Source organism: Haliotis rubra, unplaced genomic scaffold, assembly GCF_003918875.1.
Source record: "Haliotis rubra isolate DU_JTF1 unplaced genomic scaffold, ASM391887v1 Scf432, whole genome shotgun sequence".
Classification (NCBI taxonomy): domain Eukaryota; kingdom Metazoa; phylum Mollusca; class Gastropoda; order Lepetellida; family Haliotidae; genus Haliotis; species Haliotis rubra.
This window is the reverse complement of record NW_025767116.1, coordinates 319064-339469: the sequence shown is the minus strand read 5'-3', so window position 1 is coordinate 339469 and position 20406 is coordinate 319064.

The following is a 20406-nucleotide window of genomic DNA, read 5'->3' as shown; positions in this document are numbered from 1 at the left end:
GAAGCCGTCGGCTACACCAGGGAAGAGAACTCTTGATGTAGTAAGGTTCATTCTTAAGGCTACGATAGTTGCCTCCCATATTGTGTACCCTACTACATAATGTAACACCTATTTTAAATTCTATTATCAGCATTTGGAAACAAAGATTTTCTCAGTAATTTCTGGTAAAACTGTATACGTACATCATTATCATCTGTCGTGACATCATCTATGTATATAATTATCTATCGTCATCATCTGTCGTCATCATTATCTATCGTCATCAACATATATGAACATTCTCAACCATGTACGTCAATATCTATCATTATCATCATCACCTATGCAGATTATTATTTGTCGTCATCTTCATTTATGTTTTTCACCGTCTATGTACATCATCATCTATCATCATTATCGCCATCGTCATCATCACCATTATTGTTATCATCTTCATCATCATGAACATCACCATCAACCGTCATCATCATCTATCGTCATCACCATCTATGCGCATAATTATCTATCATCATCACCACCACTGCCTCATCCCAGACTGTGAAGCCAACAAACCCGTTCAACATAACCACAAGGTTCCGTTTCCAGCCTGCCACAAGAGATCACAGTTAGGAGTAAATACGTTACAATGTTCTACTTAGAGATGACGTTTATTTTACAAATATCATTTGAACTGCTGACACGACCCCTATAACTCTGGAGCGCGCCATTCTTCCGCAGCAGCTGTCAGGTTCATCACATATTACACAGCTTAATTCGGCTTCCAATTCTAAATCTCTTGCATTAATTCTTATGTAGCTCATCCACAAAAACTTCCGAAACCTTATTGTCATCATGAAATAAAGAAATAAATTCAATAAAGCTGACATTTTTATTCCTTTAATTCCAGTGCCAGCAAGGGAATTGTCGTCTAAACGACACTTTTAAGTGAGCCGAATCAACATTGTATAAAGTTTATAAGCTGAAAGTTACATCGGGATTGACAGTTGAATTTCTTTTTTGGTTTATGGTGCTTTTGTAACAAAAAAAGCTGAGTACAGACACAGTTGCATCACTATCCCAAATGTCTTTGGAAGTTTACAGTGTGTGAAGTAATGGACGACTTTTTGACACGAGGGGCGGAAGGGTAGCCTAATTGTTAAAGCGATATGCCGAAACCCGGATTCGATTCCCCACATGGATACAATATGTGAAACCCATTTCTGATGTCACCGCCGTGATATAGCTTGAATATTGTTCACACACGCACTCACTCATAGACACGTGGAGGACATTACAAAATAAGAACCACCAGTGGCAAACGGCTGTCCGATGCGGTTCCCTGTTTTTTTTAAGAACCATATTTTCATGCAATTTTTCAAATGAACGTTTGACTTGCCTTTTCATGTGTTTGTGATGGTGCCAGCCGTGAGGTAGGATACGCTCGTTAACAACTTCTTTGCAATTCATAAAGGCATTCATAGGAGTATGGCGATGGATTTGTCGCTGCTATGTATGACCCGTCATGCTGGTTCAACACATTTCTGTGTATATATATATTTCCGTGCTCATTACGTTTGTGACAGAAAATAGACCAAGCTGAGAATGACAAACGTTAAGATTGTAATTATCCATTGCTGTCATAGATGGGGTTTTTCTGCCGTGTCAGCAACATTCCACAACCTTTAACGCAGACTATAAATACTCAGATTTAGCCAAGTAATCCCGTGACTTGTATTATGATCAACGTTCCACGGTCGGTTACAATAACACACAATCAGTTATACACACTGACAGAGATCAAGGCTTTTCTCGGCCCTCTGGGATTTCAGTTAATTAATATGTTGTTTCTTAATAGCTTTTAAGCTCAAATGGAGAACATTCATCGGCATCTCAATATTTATCTTCAATTCCAAACATTTAAATAAACTGACGATCAAAAGAAACTATACCGATGGTTTTAGCGAAAATAGTCATATTAATTGCATTGCTATAATGCAAGATACATAACAACTATTAAACTAAACAAATTGCTTGACACAAGTAGCATAAAATGCAACTATTAGCTTAATGACGACGTGAAAATGACTTAAATGGAAAAACACTGATTTTGGGAGAAAATTGTGATGCACGTGCAGTTCATGGTATTAAGCATAGCACATGCGAAGTTCAGCATGCAGTCAACAGGAAAACACTTTGGGAGATGGCAAGATTGACAACTGTGCAAAGAGAAAGAGCCATTGGAATGGCCAGCTTGGTGCAAGTTACGCTCATGTTGCAAGAGTGATGGGTTGTACGAAAACCACAATCACCAGACTAATGCAACGTTACAGGCAAACTGGCAGTACAGCAGACTTACCGGGAGTGGAAGACCACGTGTGACCACGCCCAATGAAGAGGGATTCTCCACCTGAGAAACCGATTCCTCACAGTGACGGAATCGGCAGCAACAGCACTGGGACATCCCATCAGCCGTCACACAGTACGTCGTCGATTACATCAGGATGGTATCAGAGCATATCGTCCAATGAGAGGAATGTTCTTGAACCGGCAACATCGACGTCAACGCCTACAGTGGGCACGTCAAGTTCGACGCTGGCAGATTCGGAATTGGCAGCGTGTGATTTTCACAGATGAAAGTCGGTTTCAACCGTTCCGGCAGAATACGTGTGTATCGTCGTTTAGGTGAAAGAGCAGCACAGTGTTGTATCCAGGAGACTGTACCATTTGGTGGCGGGAGTGTGATGATATGGGGTGTCATTTGTGGAAATGAGAAATGACAGACCTGGTTATCATTGACGGAAATTTGAATGCTCAACGTTACATCAACCTAGTGTTACGTCCAGTTGTGATAAACCGCCTCCGTGGTGTAGTGGTTAGAGCGTCCGCCCGTCGAGCGGAAGGTCGCGCGTTCGATCCCCGACCGCGTCATACCAAAAGACGTTAAAATATGGTACTTGTTGGTCCCTGTCTGGCGCTCAGGTATTAATGGGTACAACAAGGACTGGTCGGCTCGGAGTCAGTATAATGTGTCTGAGTGGGGTATTCATGCTTCACTGCGGCATGGCATCTCAGTTGGCTAGCACTATAAAACCAGCTTCAGTCTGGGCTAGTACAAGCAGCCGCACATACACATACACACGCATGCACGTCGTCATATGAGCGAAATATTCTCAAGCACGACGTAAAACCCAATTTCACCTCACCTCACCTCCAGTTGTGATACCCTTCCTACAACGTCATCAGGGTACCTAGTTTCAGCATGACAACGAAAGACCTCATGTGGCTCGGGTTGTTCGTCAGTTTCTTGGTGCAAACAATGTTAACGTTTTGCCATGGCCACCCTGTTTACCAGATTTGTCACCTATCGAGCATTTGTAGGACCACATTGATAAATAAATCCGTCGTAGACCCAATCCTCCAAGAAATCGCAACCAGCTAGTACAGGCATTGAGAGAGGAATGGAGAGCAATTCCCAATGACGTCATTAGACGTCGGACGTCGTCAGTACGTCGTCGAGTGCATGCCTTCATAAACGCACATGGTGGACATACTCGATATTGAATTTGCTTACCTGGTGTGTGACATTTACTTCAGTTATTGTGTGTTGAATGATGTGAACTTTTACTTGACAATTAAGTTTTTACAACAACTCACTTGTGATGAGCGTAGTGGCCAAATCTTACCAGTAATTTTATTTTTCGTAACTGATAATATTGACAAATGTTTGTGCTCCAAGAATAAACTGATTCTATTAAGCTCGTGTTTGTACTTTTTCGAAAATTTGAAAATAATTATTGGTATAGTTTCTTTTCATCATCAGTTTATATGAAACAGATATTTGTTTCTGACGCGCTATGTTTAAAGATACAAATGGGCGCAAATATCACTTTGAAATCAGGCGCATAAAAAGCATATTTTGTATTTGACATACTTTACACAACCAGTGTCCAGTTAGACTCCTCTTACGACAAGCTCTAGGACACTGTCTTCCTTCCAATTCTACCTTGAACCAAATCGGTATCTGGAAGCGACCTATTTTCTCGTTTATCTCGGGTATACAACACCGGACAAAAACGAAACGTCGGAAATATATATGAGAAGAGATTTTGTCACTGAGAGTTAAAAAACCTTGGCTCCTTCACCACCATTAGGGGCAGTTGTGTTTGAGTCAATGAAACAATAAGTTATACACACAAGCGTTAAAGTTTGCTGTGTGAGGTCATTTATTTAGAGTCCATTGTCGGAACGGACCACGAGGGATCGGAAAAAGCAACAACGTCTTGTCTTGTAGTTACCAAGGGCCATTCTCTTGAAATAAAGGCGATCCTAAGATCGGGTATGCTATTACACGAACTCGCCCATTGTTCTCAGCTATTTTCAGAGAAAAGATTTGGTTGACAATTAAAGTAAATACAATTTAACATAGAACACAGACATCTGGAACCATTGGCCATTTTATCGCTCAGTTGTGAGCTAATAAAACAAAATGCTGTGTTCTGTTATGGTTTTAGGAGATAGTTTCGATATATTAGTGGACAGAAATTGGTGCACCGATATTAGAGTTACAATTTTCCCAATGTGTTACTTAGCCCGAATTGTGTCTTCATTCATTAATGTTTGTTTTCTGGTTTAACGCGACACATAGCAACGGTCCAACTGTATGACGGTTGTCTGTAAATAAATCGGGTTTGGATATGAATCAAGTGATTGACGTCATGAGCATCGTCCGACGCAATTGGGATGTCATGGCATGCATCAACAAAACATGTGAGTCTGATCATGTTTGTTGCCTCAACGACAGGCCTGGTTTCCTGAAGAACAATTCTAACCCGGATCCAACTTGAAAATATTAATTCAGAATGTCACAGACCATTGGTAATCAGATCCGTGTCTCTTGTGAAAAGAAAAACGTCATAACAGAATGATAATTATACATCAGAACACTCGACACATTCAACTGCAGAGATAGAAATACGTTTTCTTTGTGAGAGATGATTTATTCAGCGAACGAGTCAGTATCGTGTTTTGTCGTGATGAATGGCACCTCGACATTAACACCAAGGTGAGTCCGTACACGTGTAATGCTCGTAATGCCAACGAGGACGCTATTATGTCCCTTCCAAGCTCAGCTCAGAAACACAATACTCACATTATTCCCGAGTGTATACAATACACGAAGGCTTTGTCCCAAGCCGTATTACTTAAGCTAATATACGGACAGCATAGACAGGGCCCCATTTAGGGTGTGCATTTTACATAAGGCTTTACGATTCTTGGTCTAGTGGGGGTTTCATGTGTCTTCGTCACACATTAACTTTACTTCCTGAACGTCATGACCATTCCCAAGTCAATACATTTATGACCTTCAATATTTGATACCAACATGGGTATTGTTGAAAAGCAATTAATTATCGGTTATATTTCAGACAGTTGCACAGATACAACACTCATCATCAATAAACAGAATGATGTGAATAATATATAACCGGCATGTGACAGACTGCTATCAATATGCATCAGATTGCAAACAAGATAAGAAATGTTATTCGTCGCTGACGGAAGCGTGGCTTTGTGATTTGACAACAATGGACAGCTACGGATATTCAAGCTGAGGTGCACACCCAAAGTGGCTGGCCCTTGATAATGCTAAATTGATGACATTATCACATGGCATATTCGTAGTTCACAAATTGATCATGCGGTTTTCAATGTCACGGTAATTCTACAGTATACTTGTTGTGTTCATCGGGTCAACCAGGGCTGTGCTTTTATGTTGATTCTTTGTTTGCCTGTCTGTTTGTTTAACCTCGCTCTCAGCAACATTCCATCTTTATGACGGATGTCAGTAATTAATCATGTCTGGACCAGATGATCCAGTGATTGACAACATGAGGTAGTCGGGTTATCCAGCTCACTGACTTGATTGATGCGTGCCATCTTTTCCTTAATGAGCAGATCAGTTCCCATGTTGTCAAGGACTGGATCAACTGGTCCTGACTCCATTATGTACAGATAACCGTTACATAGCTGGAATATTGCTGAGTGCGGCGTTAAACAACCAACCAACCATTCGTTCGGATTCAATCCGCCTCAAGCAATCAAGTTTTATCACGCCAGTTAAGTTGACATGAACGCATGTAGTGATGCGGACGTTCACTACTTTGGTGAAGCTCATGAGTACGGTTACAGTGGTGAGAAACTTGCACATGCACCACGTACAGGGAGGTAAACCCACGTTCACAACTTCCTGGCCTGCCACAGGAACAAAACTATCTCAGCGAATTGCAGCTATTGTACATATTGATTATCATAAAATAAAATATCTGTTCATATTCACCAAAGAACGGTATTGCGAAACATATTAGTTCTCTGTTTCTTGTATATGAACCCTTGGAGTAAGTACCATATTTGATTTGAACAGATTTCAGTTGAGAACTAAAACGACATATCCTCAGATTCCGATTCTCTAAACAAACCTCAAATTGTTACTTTGATTTCCGAAGTCGTGAAACTATTCTCAAAGACATAGCTTAATGTATAAATACTGCATACCAGATGAAGCAGAAACAACGAAACAAAAACATTATGTCAGACTTGTAATTAAACTCAGTCAAGTGACGGAATAAATCAATATTTCGTAAAATATGTATTAGTTTTGAAAACAAACTTTCGCAGTTTCTAGTCTCAGTATAATTCCCATGGTAAGTTTCTTGATAGACTGTATTGTATCACGTCCATTTGCGTTACATCAACTCTGTGTTTTATAACTCTACAATTATATTCATATGGTTAATTCTTATACTCTGCTGTTCGTATTGGCCCGTTCTGGTACGATAACATTTGTTTCAACCTTATATATTTCATATAATATATAGCAGGGGACTGAAGTACAATTTCAAACAATAAAACTCAGTTTTGAATCCAGTATCACATAACAGGTTTATCAGCCACGAGTAAGTACTCTTTATGTGCACTGAAGTTCGTCGTGGTTTGTTCAATTATCTCGGTCTCAAAATACAATAACTTCAATCCATTTGTGCATGACGTTTGGTATTTTGCCCCCTGTAATACCGATGGGAATGGATAATGGTATAAACAGCACTGCCGCAGACTGTTCCGAAGGCACAGAGGTTCTCCAATCAATGCCTCCTGCTTAGGTCAATGTATCTACATTACAGGAAGCAGAGCCCATGCTTTGACCTCGATGGACAAAACAGCATGGGGTATATTCTGTAATCAGATAGGTAAGTTTAAGGAATCTCTGTGGATGCATTCCGTGTCTAGTCTGAAACATCAGAAACTATATACCTTTGTCCGTTTTGATCTTCACCTTGAGCCAGAGGACCTTTGTAATGGTATTGTTACAAGTCCAACTGGGAACATCAACAGAAATTGTCAACGTGGAGTAGAAATAAACATGAAGCTTCTGAGTGATCGAGTCTACCCACCATTCGTAATCGATCTTCGCGTTTATCATAGCAGATGGCCACAGTTCATTCCGCAGACCAAATCGTTGACGCAGTGATCGAAATCATTTGAACGTCAGCTATCCATACGTCTGGGTTTACTAACATAATAGCTTGGCCATTGTATCAGACTGAGAGCCTTGCTCAAACATAGCCCGGATCAAACACTACAACACACTCTTTGGACAGATTCGTGTGGAAGTCTTCTCAAATCAGCCGCCATCTTTGACGGATTGACGTCAACCGGAAGTTAGCCTTCTCGCCCTTGTCTCTTAAAAAAATGAAATGAGATCTGATGTCAATAAAATGTGATGGCAGATTAGAGTTGCCACCCAGTTATATCAAGCGACATGTATGTATTCAGCTGTGTGACGGCACTTGGTATAAATAAGTAAGACATTTTTTGACTGTTCCAATTTAGAATCTGCACCATATCCATTACGGTCCAATCCTTTTTTGATGAGATTTTCAAGTTGTAACATGACCATATGGTGCTTAAATCTTATATTTTGACACACTTACTGCGGGACATTAACCGATACAGTTGTCACTTGTCATGATAGAATTCATTTTTCATATCTTTAATGAGTACTTCGCGATATGTTAAACATTTTAGGTCGCCCAAATTGATAATTGTGTGAAGTTGAGTGAAAATATAGACATTGTAATGCGTACACACCTGTTACTTATCACATTTTACAATAACGATAAGTAAAGCACCAACGATCATAACTGTTAGTGAGTGAGAGGGGTGTGATTGTGCTTTTAACGGTATTGAAGTAATGACATGACGTGTTGGAGGAAAAAGCCGGAACTGATGCAGATCGTCGACCCTTACCACATTATGGAAATCCAGGTATGGTGCTGACAAAGCTGGATAAATAATCAAGGTGAACCAGGTTTCTGAACCCCTAACATAGGTTCCTGTCGCACACAAGGGACGCAACTCTAAACAGCGAATGGTGCCCGGTAAGTCCTGAAGATGTGAATCTGTATTTGTCAAGAGTCTTTTGCAATGGCTTTTTATACTTATGATGCTTGAAAAATGGAAACTAGCTATTAAGACAATGAAATGTGCAAAGTTGACGGGGTTCATGAGAAGTTTTTCTTACACGCCTGAGGGAAAGCAGTGGTCCATATAACCTTTAGTAGGTAAATGCAGAGGGTCATTTCAGATGCTACGTTACTCTTGGTAGATGAAATGCGACATTTTGTCTCTTATCATGACCTTTCGATAATGATTCTGAGAATATCAACTCTATCACTAAACATAACAGCGATTAATTCATCATTTTCCTTTTTATTAGCATTATTCCAGCAGTTCTGGTCTATTTTGTCTATGTTTCACATACCTTGATATGCAAAGCTCTTCCTTCGAACAGTTTAAAGAGCGTCATCTAACTGTTGATTAAAATATATTTTATACATTTTACAGCAAGCACGTGGAGAACATTCAAACGTTAACTCTTCAGTTTCAAAAATGATTTCAGTTGCAATTATCAGTTCTGACTTGCACCATACGAGTTTGTAGGTCAGAGGGGCAGGATACGCTCACCTTTCCGCCGACGTCTCTCATCATGACGAGTTGATGACCTGTTAACACATATTTTAATATACAGCCGATCTGTTTAAGAGTGCTTGAATATGATTTCTAAAACGTAAATATGACAGAAATCCGGAAGAGATTCCACGCATCGGTGAAAAGAAATGATGTTCAGTGTGATTCCATACTTTAACTTGTACCATATGTCCCCAAGGCTGTAATTAACTGTGTTTTTTAACACACATTTAAATATACAGCAGAGTTTGGTTAAGAGAGCTTCTATTACGGATTCTAAAACGTAAATATGGCAGAAACGCGTATGAAATTTCACGCATCGGTGAAAATAATTATGTTTAATGTAATTCCACATTTTCATTTGAACCATGTAGTGGTGTGAAGATTCATCGATACGCATCGATACATCGATCCATTGGCCGCCGATACAGTGAATCGATACAAAGTTTTACATTGTCGTATATCCCGATACGATACTTCAAATGGGCAACGATACATCGATGTTTAACTTGGAATATTGCCAAATCGCGATATCTGTCAAAAAATAAGACTCACTTTTGTTTGATGATTAAAATATTTGCTTACTTATTTTCCCTTCATAAGTAAATGTTGTCTCGGAACTTCTTGCGTCAAGAACTGTGTCAGACTTAGCGCTCACATGTTATTATCATTCACAAAGTCCGGGTATAAACTTAATTATCTCGTTTCCGAATGAACATTGAAAAGCGCTGGCGGAATTTGACGAAATACTTTAAAATGGTTTTGTTTTGATATTCGGATGTTTTATAGTTGGTGTTAGAATTAAATATTTTATTATCGTGATGCGTATCGTATCATCACCCTTATATCGGGATTCGTATCATATCGCAGCTTCAGTGCACGATACTTTGGCAATATATCGTCGTGACTAAAATTTTAACATCGTGGTGTATCGTATCGCGGGTTGTATGCAAATACCGGCACTAGTACTATGTTCCCAAGGCTGTTGCCACCACTTGGACAGGATGCGCTCAGTGTTTAATAATAATAACAATGATAAAACACTTTTATAGTGCCTAATGTCCAACCAGTGCTGCTCAGTGGGGCCTTGACATAAAGGCAGCTGAAAGAAACTACAAGGCAACAGAGATTAATTTAAAATAGTAAGCGTCTTGAAACAGATGTGTTTTTAAGAGTGTCTTGAACAGAGGGTTGCTGCAGATCTGAGGCTTACGGGAAGTGTGTTCCAAAGAGCAGAAGCAGCAGCAGAGGAAGCTCTGCATCCCATGATGTCTTGGTGACTGGATCAGATAACTGACATATGTGTTCTGATCACAATGATCTTGCGGGCTGGTATATGGTTATGATATCTTAAGGTATTGTTGTGAGCTGGTGTCATTCAAGGTTATGTAAGTGATGAAGAGGATGTTGACAATACTTGGTTGCTTTATTGGAAGCCAGTGGAGGGACATGATTGTGTTATGCGATCCTGACGTTTGGTTCTTGCGATGAGTCTAGCAGCTGTGTTGTGTATTTGTTGTAGATGGGTGTTTCTCTAACACTTGGTACTGTCACTGATTAATTGTGAGTTAGAAACATAACATTGTCAGACACAAACAACGCACTCAGTGGGTGGTTTCTAAAGCCAGTTTGTTAACTGGGCAAGACATCTGCCAAAGTCACGCATCAGTCTCTGTACTATCATTTCTGACTCAAAAAACTTAAGACGTTTTCTCTTGACTGAATTGTAAAGGCCCATACAAATCCCGGCAAAGACAGATATAGTTTGGTCCATCGAATGCACCACATTTTTCTCTCTCAGATATTAACTGCAATCCCTAACAGGATCACGAGAATTCTCTATATAATAAGCGAATAGTATTTCAGACAAAGGGAATTCATACTACGTGGATTATAAACACTTCAAAGGATTTACTGATGTTTTGCAGTCTCAGAAAAGAACCACGTTTTACCATGTCAGTTTGATTGTTCAGCTTTGCAACTATCACACAAAATAACTTAAGAACAAAACTACATTCCTTGATGAGACTCGTGGGGCATTTCAGTACACGTGGTAGACTTAATTTATTCTTTATCTTCAAAAGTTAGAAACAATTTATCAAAAAGGAAACTAAAATGTCATGCGTTTTTACTTAATAAAATATGTCAAATGGTCGACATTTAAATCCTGCTGCATTAACTCTCATATAACTCATCCACAAAAAAATCTCCCAAAACTTTTGTAATCATGTAAGAAAGAAAGAAATATAAAAACCTGACATTTATTATTCCTTCAATTCCAGTACAAGCATGAAAAGTGTCGTCAAAATAACACTTTAAAGTTTGCCAACTCAACATTTTGTAAAGTTTGTATAGGAATATTCAGAACTGGCAGTTGCAAAAAAATTTCCAATATGCAGCGACTGCACTTTCACTAAATTTGGAAATTTGGAGTATGACGTTTTGGGAAGAAGTTGACATCTCCCGTGCAGGATGTCGCACAATGCTTGGAAGTCATACCATAGTCTCGAAAAGACGACCTTAAAAGGTAACGATCGTGAAGAGTTCCTGATTCATTCACCTGAAGTGGATGAGTTTACTTTTACGCCGTACTCAGCAATATCCCAGCTATATGGCAGTGGCCTGTAAATGATCGAGTCTGGACCACACAATGCGTTAGTTGCCACTTACAACAAGCATGTGTTACTGAAGATCAATTCTAACCTGGACCTTCACTGGTACCTGAGATAGAAATGAAAGAGACCATTATCTACATGTATGTACATCATGACCTATCGTCATCATCATCTATGCACATCATTATCATTATAATCTACATACATTATCATATGTATCAACGTATAGTATTCCCAGACATTATTGCGAAAGTTGTTTCAGCAAATATCTAACACACTTATATAACCTGTAGAAGTTTTACTTAAATGAATATGTTGAGATATGATTCTTTTACAGTCTGAGTGTCTTTCCAGTACTTTGAGTGACCTCATTGTCCTGCAATACACGACTGAATGCGATTATGTACAGTACCGACCAAAGTTTGGAGGAAATGTGTGACAGCGTATCCGATTAATCGAGCACTTCTTTCTTCATATCTTCAATATTTCTAAGTCGTTCTTTAGTCCCCACACATTCTCAATGGGGTTCAGATCTTACCTGTAGCTGGGCCAGTCTGAAACTTGACCATTTTCGTCCGACAATCATTGTTTTGTGAAGCCCGCAGTGTGTTTTAGGGCGTTATCATGCTGGAAAATCTACTTATCTTCACACAGTGTTCGGGCCGTTAGAAGGAGGTGATCATCTAAGATGTCAGCATATCGTTCCTTCGTCAAATTTCCAGTGAAAATACACAACGGCGTCGCTCCACGTAATGATATCCCACCCCACATGTTAACTTTCGAGCTATGTTTTGGGCATTGGTAGATAGGTTTCATGGTATCGTTTGTCCACATTTTCACACAGTTTGGAAAAAGCCAGACTGAAGTTTCATCGGAAAGGAAAACATTGTCCCAATCTTGATTATCGTGAGTCCTTCACCAGTTTAAACTGGTGCTACACCGTCTGCTACACCAGGGGAGATAACTCTTGATGTAGTAAGGTTCATTCCTAAGCCTACAAGAGTTGCCTCCCATAGTGTGTACCCTACTACATAATGTAACACTTATTTTAAAAATCTGTTATCAGTATTAGGAAACAAAGATTCTCAATAAATTCTTTGAAAACTGTATCACCATCATCATCTATGTACATTCTCAACCAACACTATCTATCATCATCATCATCACCCATGCAGATTATTATTTGTCGTCATCATCATTTATGTTTCTCACCATCTATGTACGTCATTATATATCATCATTATCATCATCGTCATCATCACCATTATCGTTATCATCTCCATCGCCATGAACATCACCATCTATTGTCATCATCATCTGTCGTCATCACCATCTATGTGCATCATTATCTGTCATCACCACTACTGCCATATCCAAGACTGTGAAGCCAACAAATCCGTTCAACATCACCGCAAGGTTCCGTTTCCAGCCTGCCACAAGAGATCACATTGAGGAGTAAATACGTTACAATGTTCTACTTAGAGATGTCGTTTATTTTACAAATATCATTTGAACTGCTGACACGACCCTTATAACTCTGGAGCGCGCCATTCTTCCGCAGCAGGTGTCGGGCTCATCGGTATCCTCCCATTACCCCTACTTCCCATTACCCCTACAGCTAATAACAACAAAGTTCACGGTCCAATGCACTGCTAATCCCCTTCCTGTTACCTGTTACCTGGACAATGGACTAGCCCAAACACATGAACACCAGATTTAATGTTTTAATTTATGGATTTAATTACACAAATAAATGAATATAATAGACAGATATCTTCCTGGTCGTGACATGTATATGAGCAGCAGGTCATAAAAACCCTTTTTAATGTTAATTTTTGTCTTTTAAACAAGTCTCTATCCCAATTTGAGGAGATGGCCCACAGCGTCAAGGAACTGCATAGGTGTTTTCAGCCCAAGATTGTGCTGCTCCTTGAGGCAACACAAACGGTGCTCCATCTCTCTGTACACTCTCTTTCTGCTTCTCTGTGCTGCTCCAAAGTCTATCTGGGAAATTTTCGCTCTCCAAGCGTGTTCAACTTTCCTGATCACCTCCACAAATCGGTAGATGTTGGGGTGTCGATGTGGGAGTCCCCGGTTCAGGCGGTTGTGGAATCCCTCTAGGTTGTTGTTTGTCCTTCGACCTGTTTTTGAGTGATGGTTCCACAGTGGCAGACGGAACATTGCGTCGTCGTCGACCCAGGTAGTCACCATGTAATCGTTGAAGGTGTCCGCTCTTGGTACATCGGGAGCGTCGTCCATGGCGTCAACCCACGTGTCCTGGATATTTCCAGATCTCTGTAAGCAACAGCAAGTCCCAGACCATGGACCTTCCTCCAAATGGCCTGACAGTAGTGGAAGAAGCAACCCTTTACTTCAGCAGTCGGAAACTCTCTCTCTATAGCATGAATTGCGAAGACCAGCCATGTTGATGTCATGTTAGTTTGTTTCCAACATTTATATACTATGCTAAGTCATCTCAAATTACTTGTCTCATCTCAGTGTCAATTTCAACATTTACTTCATTTCATCTTAAGAAACTTTCTTTAACCAAGAACATCTTAATCCTTTCTAAGTTGTATACACAACACTTTAATCGCTTCCATGGGTAAGTTCATTATTCCAGACAGGTAAATGCCGTGTGTTGTTTTAACTAATTGTAGGGGTACTGGGATGTAGGGGTAATGGGATACAACCGGTTCATCACATATTATACAGCTTCATTCGGCTTCTACTTCAAAATCTCTTGCATTAATTCTTATGTAGCTCATCCACAAAAACTTCTGAAACCCTATTGTCATCATGAAATATATAAAGAAAGAAATTCAATAAAGCTGACATTTTTATTCCTTTAATTCCAGTGCCAGCAAGGGAATTGTCGTCTAAACGACACTTTTAAGTGAGCCGAATCAACATTGTATAAAGTTTATAAGCTGAGAGTTTTATCGGGATTCACAGCTGAATTTCTTTTTTTGGTCCATTGTGCTTTTGACTTAAGACACAGTTGCATCACTATCACAAATGTCTATGGAAGTTTACAGTGTGTGAAGTAATGGACATCTTCATAGACACGAGGGGCGGAGGGGTAGCCTAATGGTTAAAGTGATATGCCGAAACCCGGGTTCGATTCCCCACTCACTCAATCATAGACACGTGGAGGACATTTCAAAATATGGGAAAGGGATGTCCAATGCGGTTCCCTGTTTTGGGAAGAGCCATAATTTCATGCAATTTTTCAAATGAACATTTGGCTTGCCTTCGAATGCATTTGTGATGGTGACAGCCGCGAGGCATGATACCTCCACCGTTTCATGAACAACTTATGGTCCCTGTTTCATTGCAATTCATAATGCATGTATTTGATAAATCATTAGGCCTTTGCAAGAGATTTCATAGATTTTATGGAGATGATTTTGTCGCTGCTATTTATGACAAAGATCGCAGTGTTGTTCTGTAACACTATTAATGACCAGTCATGCAAGTTCAACACGTTTCTAAGACAGTTCTATGTATACGTATATCTGTGGTCGTTACGTAACGGTTTGTGTAATGGTAAATATTATGGCCACTTTGAGAATTACACAACTTAAGATCGTATTTATCCATTGTTGCTATAGGTGTTTATTTTGTGCCATGTCAGCAACATTCTTCTGCCTTTATCGCAGACTATAAATCAGATTTAGCCAAGTACTCCAGTGATTGACATCAGGATCAACGTACCCCACGGTCGGTTACGATAACACACAATCAGTTATACACACTCACCAAGAGATCGAGTCTTTTCTCTGCCCTCTGGGATTTCAGTAAATTAATATTCTATTTCTTAATAGCTTTTAAGCTCAAACGTTTTGTAGAACATTCATCTGCATCTCAATATTTATGTTCAATTTCGATCATTTAAATATATGAAACAGATATTTGTTTAAAGATACAAATGGGTGCAAATATCACTTTGAAATAATATAATCATGTTAATTCTGTATTAGAAATAATTTAGTATCGACCGACCCTTTTAGACAGCCAGTGTCCAGTTAGACGCCTCTTACTACAAGCTCTGAAACACTGTTTCTTCCTACAGTGAGCACGTCTTTAGATATGCCTCTCTGGCTAGGTCATTGGCACCAAACCTACCTTGAACAATATCGGTATCTGCGGGTGACCCATTTTCTCAAAACGTCTGAAAATATATATGAGAAGAGATTTTGTCACTGAGAGTTAAAAACCTTGGCTCCTTCACCACCGTTGGGGGCAATTGTGTTTGACTCAATGAAGCAATAAGTTATGCACACAAGCGTTAAAGTTTGCTGTGTGAGGCCATTTATTTACAGTCCGTTGTCGGAACGGACCACGAGGGATCGGAAAAGCAATAACGTCTTGTCCTATAGTTACCAAGGGCCATTGTTTGCAATAAAAGCGATCCCAAGATCGGGTATGCTATTACACGAACTCGCCCATTGTTAGCTATTTTCGGAGAAAAGATTTGGTTGACAATCAAAGTAAATACAATTAAACATAGAACACAGACATCAGGAACCATTGGCCATTTTATCACTCAGGCGTGGGCTCCTAAATACAAATGTTGTGTTGTGTTATGGTTTTGAGAAGATAGTTCCGATGCATTGGTGGACAGAATTTGGAGAACCGATGGTATTAGAGTTAAATGTTTACAAAATTGTGTCTTCGCTCATGATGAATGTTTGCACTCTTGTTTAACGCCACATACAGCAACGGTCCAGCTACATGACAGGGGTATATAAACAAATCCAGTCTGAACCTTACAATCCACTGATTGATGGCATGAGCATCATTCAAAGGAATTTGGACTTGACATGCATCAACGAAGCATGTGAGCCTGTGAGTCTGTTTGTTGGCAAGGTTTCCTGAAGACCAATTCTAACCCGGATCATATTAATTCAGAATGTCATCGTGTGACAGATATAGGTAATCAGATCCGTGTCTCTTGTGAAAGGAACAACGTCAAAACACAACACTCAACACATTGAACTGCAGAGATAGAAATACGTTTTCTATGTGCTAGATGATTTATTCAGCAAACGAGCCGGTATCGTGATATGTTGTGCCCGCTTTGTATCGTACCTAATATAGAAAATGAATATCACTTTTGCCTGGAATGCCCTTTTTATGGGAAATTAAGAAATGATATCCTCCCTAAATATTATCACATATATCCATCTGAAGTGAAATTAGCTCAGTTGTTTACATCAAAGAATACTTATATTATAAATTGTCTTGCAAAATATATATTCCTCTCTCTCTCTCTCTCTCTCTCTCTCTCTCTCTCTCTCTCTCTCTCTCTCTCTCTCTCTCTCTCTCTCTCTCTCTCTCTCTCTCTCTCTCTCTCTCTCTCTCTCTCTCTCTCTCTCTCTCTCTCCGTTTTCTTTGTGAGAGATGATTTATTCAGCGAACGAGTCAGTATCGTGTTTTGTCGTGATGAATGGCACCTCGACATTAACACACAGGTGAGTCCGTACACGTTTAGTGGTCGTAATCCCAACGAGGACGCTATTATGTTCCTCCCAAGCTCAGCTCAGAAACACAATACTCACATTATTCCCGAGTGTATACAATACACGAAGGCTTTGTCCCAAGCCGTATTACTTTAGCTAATATACGGACAGCATAGACACGGCCCCATTTAGGGTGTGCATTTTACATAAGGCTTTACGATTCTTGGTCTAGTGGGGGTATCATGTGTCTTCGTCACACATTAACTTTACTTCCTAAACGTCATTACCCTCCCAAGTCAATACATTTATGACCGTCAATATTTGATACCAACATGGGTATTGTTGAAAAGCAATTAATTATCGGTTATATTTCAGACAGTTGCACAGATACAACATTCATCATCAATAAACAGAATGATGTGAATAATAGATAACCGGCAAGTGACAGACAGCTATTAATATGCATCAGATTGCAAACAAGATAAGAAATGTCATTCGTCGCTGACGGAAGCGTGGCTTTGTGATTTGACAACAATGGACAGCTACGGATATTCAAGCTGAGATGCACACCAAAAGTGGCTGGTATTTGAAAGGTCTAGATTGATGACAATATCACATGCCATATCGAAGTTCTTCATTTGATCATGCAGTTTTCAGTGTCACGGTAATTCTACAGTGCACTTGTCGTTGTGTCCATTTGGTGACAAATGCACTTAGATCAAGGCTTTGCTTTGATGTGGAGTCTATGTTTGTTTGTCTCTCTGTTTGTTTGTCTAACTTCGCTCTCAGCAATATTCAACCTTTATGACGGCGGTTTGTAAATAAAAATGTCTGGATCAGATGATCCAGCGATTGACATCATGAGCACTGATCTGATCATTAAGAATACGAATCACTCCTGACCGCCCGACTACCACTTTCGACAGGCCTTGGGTGCTGTAGACCAGTCACAGTTCATGATGTGGTTGGTTGGTTGTTGTTTAGCGCTACACTCAGCAATACTCCAGCTATATGGTGGCAGTTTGTAAATAAACGAGTCTGGACCAGACAATCCAGTGATCAACAGCCTCAGCATCAATCTACGCAATTGGATACGATGACATGTGCGAGTCTGTCCACCCGATCCCGTTAGCCGCCTCTTACGACAAGCATGGGTTACTGAAGACCAATTCTAATCCGGATCTTCCCTGGTCTCTTGATGTGGAGTGAAGGAGTGGAATGTTATGTGTCGGGTGAGATGTATTGGGTATGAAGATTTTTGAAGTTGTGGTTGCAAACATGTGTCTGTTTCGTTGTTGGTTTTTAATGAGTGGAGAGGAATTGGTCTTGAGACGGGGTTTGGACTAATACAGAGTCTGGCGTGAAGATTATGGAATCTGAGATTTTCAATAATCATACTTAATTATAATTTTGCATATAATGAAAGGCATTGCCTGTTTTGTAAATTAAATGGTATCTTTGTTGTTGAAGATGAATGGCATGTGTTTTATATCTGTGATGCATATTCTCATATCAGAAATAAGTACATATCAAAATATTTTAGTAAATGTCCATCAATTATTAATTTTATATCAATATTACAGAGTAAAAATGTTAATATTATTAAGGATGTATGTCTATTTTTATACTTTGTTGACAAGAAACACAAATCTAAATGAAATATATATGTGCTCTACTTATCATCAATTTATGTACATGTATTTTGGGCCGGAGGCCTGTTACTGAAATAAAAGTTCTGTTCTGTTCTGTTCTATAATTATTTTATACGTTATGGCCTCGTAAAGATCGGATAACACTTCCATCGTGGTAAGAGTCAGGTGAACTTTCTAATCCGACTGCCAACGTCGAGGTTTAAAGTCTTCGCTGCGAATTGGCCATTCGAACAAATCATTCAAAAGCAATGTTGGCAAACAAGGTAAGCATATCCCACTCTACCGGTAGCACGATGAAGGTCCGGGTTAGAATTGGTCTTCAGTAACCCATGCTTGTCGTAAAAGGCGACTAACGGGATCGGGTGGTCAGGCTCGCTGACGTGTTTGACAAATGCTATCGGTTCCCAATTGCGCAGATCGATGCTCATGCTGTTGATCACTGGATTGTCTAGTCCAGACTCGATTATTTACAGACCGCCGCCATATAGCTGGAATATTGCTGGATGCGGCGTAAAACTAAACTCACCCACTCACTCTACCGGTAGCAATCACACAAAATTATGTGTTTGTTGCCCGACGCGGAGACAGCAATAGTCCTTCCATTCGATGGCTGCCTGTAACTGATGGAATCCAGACCATACAACTCCGTTACAAACATTATGAGCAATGTCCATCGCTGTCAACCAGCTCACAAACTTGCTGGTCACTGGATTGTCTGGTGCAGACTCGATTATTTACAGACAGCCGCCATATAGCTGGAATATTGCTGAGTGCGGCGTTAAACAACAAACCAGCTCAAACATACTGAATACGAGCTGAACACCACCAGAGACACAATGTAATGACCTTGTACCTACCAGTCCTTGTTTTGTCTCCTCAAAGGCGAGTGCGAGGCTACAAGTACAATCTTTCAGCGCCGCTGTGTGACGTGGCCGGAATTGAACCACGGACCTTGCGCTGTCCAGGCACTTGCACTATTCCTACGTCTGCGGAAGCGGTCTGATATTTAGAACAATTGTGATAATGCATTCTAGGCACGAACCCCGATCAACAGCAACTAAGAGTGTGCACTGTCGAATGTATTTACATGAACACAGAATGGCATTTGGCGCTTCTATTTTCCGTTCTGGAACGTCACGTCTTGTTCGTCACAAGATTACCTGTCTGTAGACAATAATCTCTGGAGAGAACCATTCGAATAATGCTCAAAGTGCATGAGGAGCTGCTGTTCGTGAAGGATAAGACATTCTCCAAGGTTTTGGTTGCGATTTCAGGGCTGTTTCTGTAAAACCGCGTTTAAAACTCTAGGTTATACTTGAAAGGTCCCTGCCTTCCTAAGAAGAGTTTTATCCGTCTTATCAACCGTTGGAACAAATGTATCCTTAATCCTCCTGTAAGGTAAACAGCACGTTATTTAGGAGTGAAATCAAGTAGGCCTAACAGCAGTACACAGTATAATATAAGGGTAACGCTATTTTTCAGGGCATTATCATTTGCAGAAGCCCGAGGTCTTTCATTAACTGCCCCACTAAGGAGGGCAGTTGAAAAGTCCTCGGGCTTCTGCAAATGATAATGCCCTGTAAAAGAGCGTTTCCCTTATTATAGGTAAAATGGGGAATTTTTAATAAAATAAAAACAAACAACAGTATCGGTTTTGAAGCATTTACTGCT